This window comes from Pinus tabuliformis, chromosome J (genome assembly GCF_031772625.1).
Source record: "Pinus tabuliformis cultivar Carrire ecotype Pingquan chromosome J, CPIR1, whole genome shotgun sequence".
NCBI classification, from domain to species: Eukaryota; Viridiplantae; Streptophyta; class Pinopsida; order Pinales; family Pinaceae; genus Pinus; species Pinus tabuliformis.
Genome location: NC_142295.1, coordinates 913,231,225 through 913,237,634, shown reverse-complemented (window position 1 = coordinate 913,237,634; position 6,410 = coordinate 913,231,225).

The following is a 6,410-nucleotide window of genomic DNA, read 5'->3' as shown; positions in this document are numbered from 1 at the left end:
TTCATTGTGCTTGAACATGCATGAGTGATTAACTTGTGTTGGTTGATTTCTTTGGTAACATGTATGTTGTCAACTTGAGAATGTTGATCATTTGCACATGCATGAGTGTCGGCTTGTGTGGATGATTGATTGTTACATGAATGTTATATTGACTTGGAAGAGTTGATTTTGTCTCCAAAGATGAAAGGGAGATGTGACGAATTGTTTTATGACAATGTGGAATTCTTGTTGTAAATCGTCAAGTTGTTGTACATGATTTTTCTTGACTTGAAAGTCAGATGTTTGAAGAAGCATGTTTTGTGGAACTCATTGTTTTAGTTCACTTAGATGGGATTAACTTGGAAAAGTGGTTTCCAAGGAGAAGTTTGCATCAAATGCATGTGTTGCAAAGGAGGAACATGATTCTTAGTGGGGAGGCCATCAATGAGCTTTCCAAGCACCGAGGGATCGCTTTGGTACAACATGGTGTTTAATCAGTAAGTAGCCAAGAAGTGTTGGATTGGGTCAGCAGCAAAAGGAGAACATTGGTTGAAGTGCCAAGCCATTTACAAGGCAAGGCCTGTCAGTGAACCCAAGTGGTTGTCATGGAGATTTTTCCAAGTAGAATCAATTGATAGAGCTTAGGAAGGAGAAGAATATTCAAATCTCGTCAGATGACCAACTTTTGTGGGTCCAAAATCCTGTCAGTGGGAAGGAGTGACCAAAATCTGGATTAGGGGCAAAAATTAGCTCCAAAATCAAGGTGCCCAAAATCGCTCGAAACCTCAATGACCGTGTCTGTCTTCACGATACAATCCCAATGCAACTTGTTTCACACAAAACGGAGTTCGTATGAGGAAGATATCGCGTTCTGTCTGCTTTGCCAAACAGAAGAACTTTTTGCAAAAAAAATACAGTCACTGCACAATCAGGAGTTCGTATTGCTGACGTGGTAGGTGACTGGGCAGGTCAACGAATTGGTTAATGTCCAATCAGGTTTTTCCAAGTGGAATACTTTGGTTGGTTTGTATGTTGGTGACTTGGCTTCATTTAATTGATTTTAGGTGGACCAATGAGGAGGGGACATGTGGCAATCCCGGAGGCCACCATGTGTCCCTTCCCGAAGTTTGCGTTGGGCATTGGTGTGTAGTGTAAAATTATGGGCAGGTCGGCGAAGTTGAACCTGCGACCTTGCTTAAACTAACTCTAAGCATTACCACTACACCACTGCTTCTTTTCTTAACCTACTATGGTTTCACGTTGATTTTGATATGTTAAAAGTTGATGGTTGGGGGAGGAGGGAGCTAGCTCGCGGGCCAGCCCCCTCCCATGTGAACACAACAATGTAACCCTAACGTCTATGGTTAACAGTTAACCAAAAGCCATGGTGCTTACCATAACCACGACAATTATGCCTCCCATGTGACCAGTAATATATAACTACCAGCACAAACCATTAACTGTTTACCATAACCATGCATAGTTGGGATAACGTGGCATTTACCACCCATGTGACCTATTCCATGAAGACCACCAGGCTAATGGCTAACGGTTTGCCATTAAACACGCTTAATGTGCCTAATCTCCACTTAACATTTAATTAATCCGCGGTTAACTTGGCGGGGAAGTTAGCAGGTTCGATAAATTCGTAGATTCTTCCATTTTTAGTGGGACTAACTGGAGTTCCTCCAGTTTTAGTGGAGTTTTACTAGAAGAAACAATTTTTGCCATAACTTTTGCAAAATTCGACCAAACTGGGATCAAGAAAACTTGTTCCTAGATGATTTGGATGTTATGAGCACATTGAAGCAGGTTTCAGAAGCAGTAGAGTATTGTAAACATCACTTTTCCATTATTGAGCTAATACAGAGGCCCAAGCCATGGAAGCTCGACCAAGGAGATGTTGCCCAGGAGGGGTGAACACCTTCATCAAAACACTGTGTTAAGTGTTCATTTTGATGGCTTGTTGTACATTTATTTGTTGTTGTTCAATACTTTACTTTCATGCTATTTTTCTCATGAAATTAACATAAAACTTGACAAAGTTTACCTTTTTTCATTCACAAACACCATAAGGGAACTTATGCACATGAAGCAAAAGATAAGCATTTGTTTTTTAAATCTGAAGTTGAAATTAGCACAAAAAATTGACATTCAACAACAGATCACTTAACTTCTGAATGGCCTCCTCCAATTATCTAGGCTCATTGAACTTAATTCTATCTTTAAATGCAACTAATAACCCACTAATGAGCCTCTGAATCTTGGCCTTTTCCTCCGTGAGATAAGAAACATACCTTAGTAACTCCAAGAACTTGCTAGTGTAATCATCATCTGTCATGGAATCCATCTTTAACTCATAAAATTCTTTTGCTTTGTCATCAAAGTATCTCTCCGACAAATATTTCTTCTTGAATAGCCGCTCAAACTCACTCCAAGTCAAATCTTCCTCATGAATGCATTTGACATTCTTCACATCTTCCCATCAAATGTCTACTTTACCTTTGAGACAGAATGTAGCCACTCTAGCTTTCATGTTCTTTGAGTAGTCATGCAACCTGAAGAATTTCCACATGCTAAGCAACCATGCCTCTACATCTTGTGGTTTCTTCATCTCTCCATCAAATGTTGGTGGCTTTGTTTCTTAAACTCATCTGAAAAATATGCCCTATCACTCCTCCTATAAGGATGATAACGATGACAATCATGATGCCTATCTGAATCAGAACTAGTACAATACCTGTGTCTATCCCTTCTCCTATCCTAAGTTTCCAACCATTTTCCATCTTTGATTGTGTCATCTCTATCTAATATGTGGCCACCATGTGACCAACTACCATATGCCCCATTACTTCTATCCTCCTGCTCATAGTTGATCCGATGTGGTCCCTATCACTACAAATCTGACAAACTCTGAAGTATTACTCATAGAACACATCAATCAAAAGTCATCCAGGGATTCTAGAGGCCATCCACCTCAACCCATCAAACAATGATTCCACCTCATGGTCGGACATCACAAAACCATCATCAAATTGGTCTCCATCCAAACCTTCTAGGGCTTCCAAATTGTTTATTCCAACCAAGGATTCCAGGACTAGTAACTCAACCCATAGATGCCATCGAGATTCTAGAGCATTTGTCCAACCAAGGCTTCCAGGACTAGTAACTCGACCCAAGTTGTTACAGGGCTTTCTGAGCGTTTGTCCAACCAGGGCTTCCAAGAACTAATAACTCAACCCAAGCTAAGGAAACATGAGAACCAACCTAAAACAAATAATGAAAGGAAACCCACAATCACCATGGATATCCAGGAAATGACAAGGCTAGGCAATATGTTGTTAATCCTAGCAATCCTCCATGCCAATGACATATCACAACCAATAAACCACATGCATGTGCCATGCACGCCAAAACTAGTGAAGGAAACATACATGCAACTCGGTACCTGCAAGAAAATCTGATGTAGCTGCTGATCTCGATGCCTCCTTGTGCTTTCCTGCTCTTCCTTTGCCTTCATGCTCCAAAAATCCAGTATGCCATACCCACCAAGAGTGCTCCAAGAAAACTCTATGTCTCCAAGTGTATGAGAGAGAGAGAGAATAATGGGAGAGCTCCAAAACTGAACTAACAAAAAGTTACCAACTGATCCTCATAACCCTTTTTATGATTGAGGCCTCTATTTTCTTCATTTTCCATTATTTTCCTTCATTTTCCTCCTCGCATGCAACCTGTGACTTTTGACCTCCCTTTTCTCCTAATTTCCATTATTTCCATGAATAAAGGTTCGAAAAATTCCATTTGCCTTTCCAAAGCCTTTGCCATTGCCTTTGCCAATTTCCTTAGCTATAAACAATCACAAGTGATCCCCATCACTAGGATTATGCCAAACATTCAGCTTGGAATAAGTGTCCCATCATTCGTGGTTATTATTTTGCCTTTATTTACTTTTATTACATGGAATTTTCACGAAGGTTGTTACAAATATTATATATAAATATGACTCGAGTCTATAACTTACTAAACCATTCATTTTAGTTACTGGATTTGATTGTGTTAAAGTAGCTTTTGAGAAAAGTGTTATAACCCATGGTTTGGTTATAGCCGATGGTTTTGTACTTTATATTTATTTAATTTTATTTTTTGCCCATGGTTTTGTACTTTATATTTATCCTTGTTTGTTAAATTTTATATTATAAATTAAATTATTTGACATTCATTTATATTTTATATTTATTTATGTTTAATTTGAATATTAATTAAAAATGTTGACAAAATTTCTTACATTACATCTACACATCTCTGTTACACTAGGTTGTAGAGCGCCCCTTGGTGCAATAATTCAACATATTTATTTTACCAAACATGTGGGTCCATAAGCCCTAGCATATGTAACCCCACTCTGATACCATGTATTATGCCCCTCCAAGATATTAAACAACAACAAATCCTGTAGCTTACAAAAGTAAAAATATATATTTTTTAAATAAATGCTATAATTACTTTTATCCATTTCAATGTTATCTATGTTTTATCTATTTCCAAATACACAATACTAGTACTTGAAAAATTTTAGTCACCACTACGAAAATAATATGAAGTAATAAAATTGGCTCAAATATCAATTTAATCGAGATAAGTCCTTAGACCAAAATGATTAATCCTTTATTAATCATGCTGGAAATACTGAGAGGGGGGTGAATCAATATTTCTTTCAATTTTATATTATGCCAGTTAAGTTTTCTATCACAAAATAAACCATAATACAAGGGATATAACAAAATAATTTTATTGATAAAAATTAGTGAGGAATCCAATCCTCTTTTACAATAATTTTAGGCTCCAACCTGTACAAAAAAATCTTTCAATTTTCCAAGGCTTCAACCTTGAACAAATCCAAACTCCTAATTGTTCAAAATGAGGACTCCAATCCTCTCAACAACTCCAAGCTCCAACTTGGCGAAAAATGTAGACTCCAATCCTCTCAACAACTCCAAGTTCCAACTTGGTCAAATCAAAAACTTTATAGGAAATACTTGCTTAAAAAATGTCTTTAATGCCTCAAAGATGTCTGCAACAACAAGAGATCTATATCTTCAATAAGGTTGCTTCAACAAGGGTCTCAAGTCTACTCCAACATTGCACAAAAAATCTTCAACAACTACTCCAAAGATGGATTCAAGGTCTACAACTATGTTCCAAAGGATACAAGCGGGCTTGCTCCAAAAACTGAATATAAGTCTAGCTTCAAGGTTTCCACAACAATTTCTCTACAAGCTATGCCAAAATTAATTCAAAAGTGTCTTCAAAAATGCTATAGTATTGTTCCAACAAGGCTTTAACAATGGCTTCAATATATCCTCAATAGTGCTTCAAAGATGCTCCAACGTTTGCTTCCAAGATTGTCTTAGAATTCAGTTTAAGGACTAATCCAAAACTTTGTTATAGCTTCAATAAGATCCACAAAAATATTCTCAAGTCTGCGAAGGAATCTTTTCTCCTAGAGGCTGAAAACAAAAACTTTCCATATGTTTGAATGTGCCTTGTCACAAGTTTGCACAGGGCCGAAACTCAAAAAATTTCAGAGGTCTGAATGTGCCTTGTCTCAGGTCTACTCATGCTCTATTCAAACTTAATTTCTTGCCTCATTGTTAAACAATATGGGATTGTAAAAGGGCGGAGGTTTGGTCTATTAAAAAGGGTGAGATCTACTTCAATTTGATGCCAAGTTCTCCTCCAAAATGAACCATAGAAAAGTATAACCACTTCTCCAAAACGAACCACAAAAAGGTATAACCAAAAACCAAAATAAAATCTCTTTGATCCCTCATCTTGCCTCCTTGATCAACTCCTTAGTTCATGAGTTGTGAATTCCTTCTCTTTTTTGCCTCATATCTGAGTTTCTTCTATGTATTCTTGGTCGAGTTGGATGCTCAATTGAGGATGAATGAGCCTATATTTATACAATTTTTTTCACATTTTAATAGACACAACATTTGGAGAGGGGCAAACTTGAGTTCATGTAAGTTCATGTTGGATGACCTGAAGAGAGACAAAAATATGGGTTTCCCAACTTAAAAATTCAATATCTCATCAACGAGTAGGAGTTAGAAGGAAATTGAAGTCCTCTACAAGCTTATGTGATTTGGTTCTTGAGATGGTGTCTCCTTTGATATCAATAACAATAATTCTTCCAACAATCTGCCCCTTTGTTGTTGATGGAAACAATCTCCTCATATAATACTCCTCGAGTCATCGATAATAATCTCCTCATATGCTACCCACCCTATCATAATGCTTCTCCCCCTATCATTGCGTTGCCCCCTTGTCATATTCCCCCCATTTGACATCAATAGAAACATGATGCTCTAATGGGATACATGAGAGACGATCCCCATATTTTGATGAAGATGCCAAATGGTTCTCTAGGT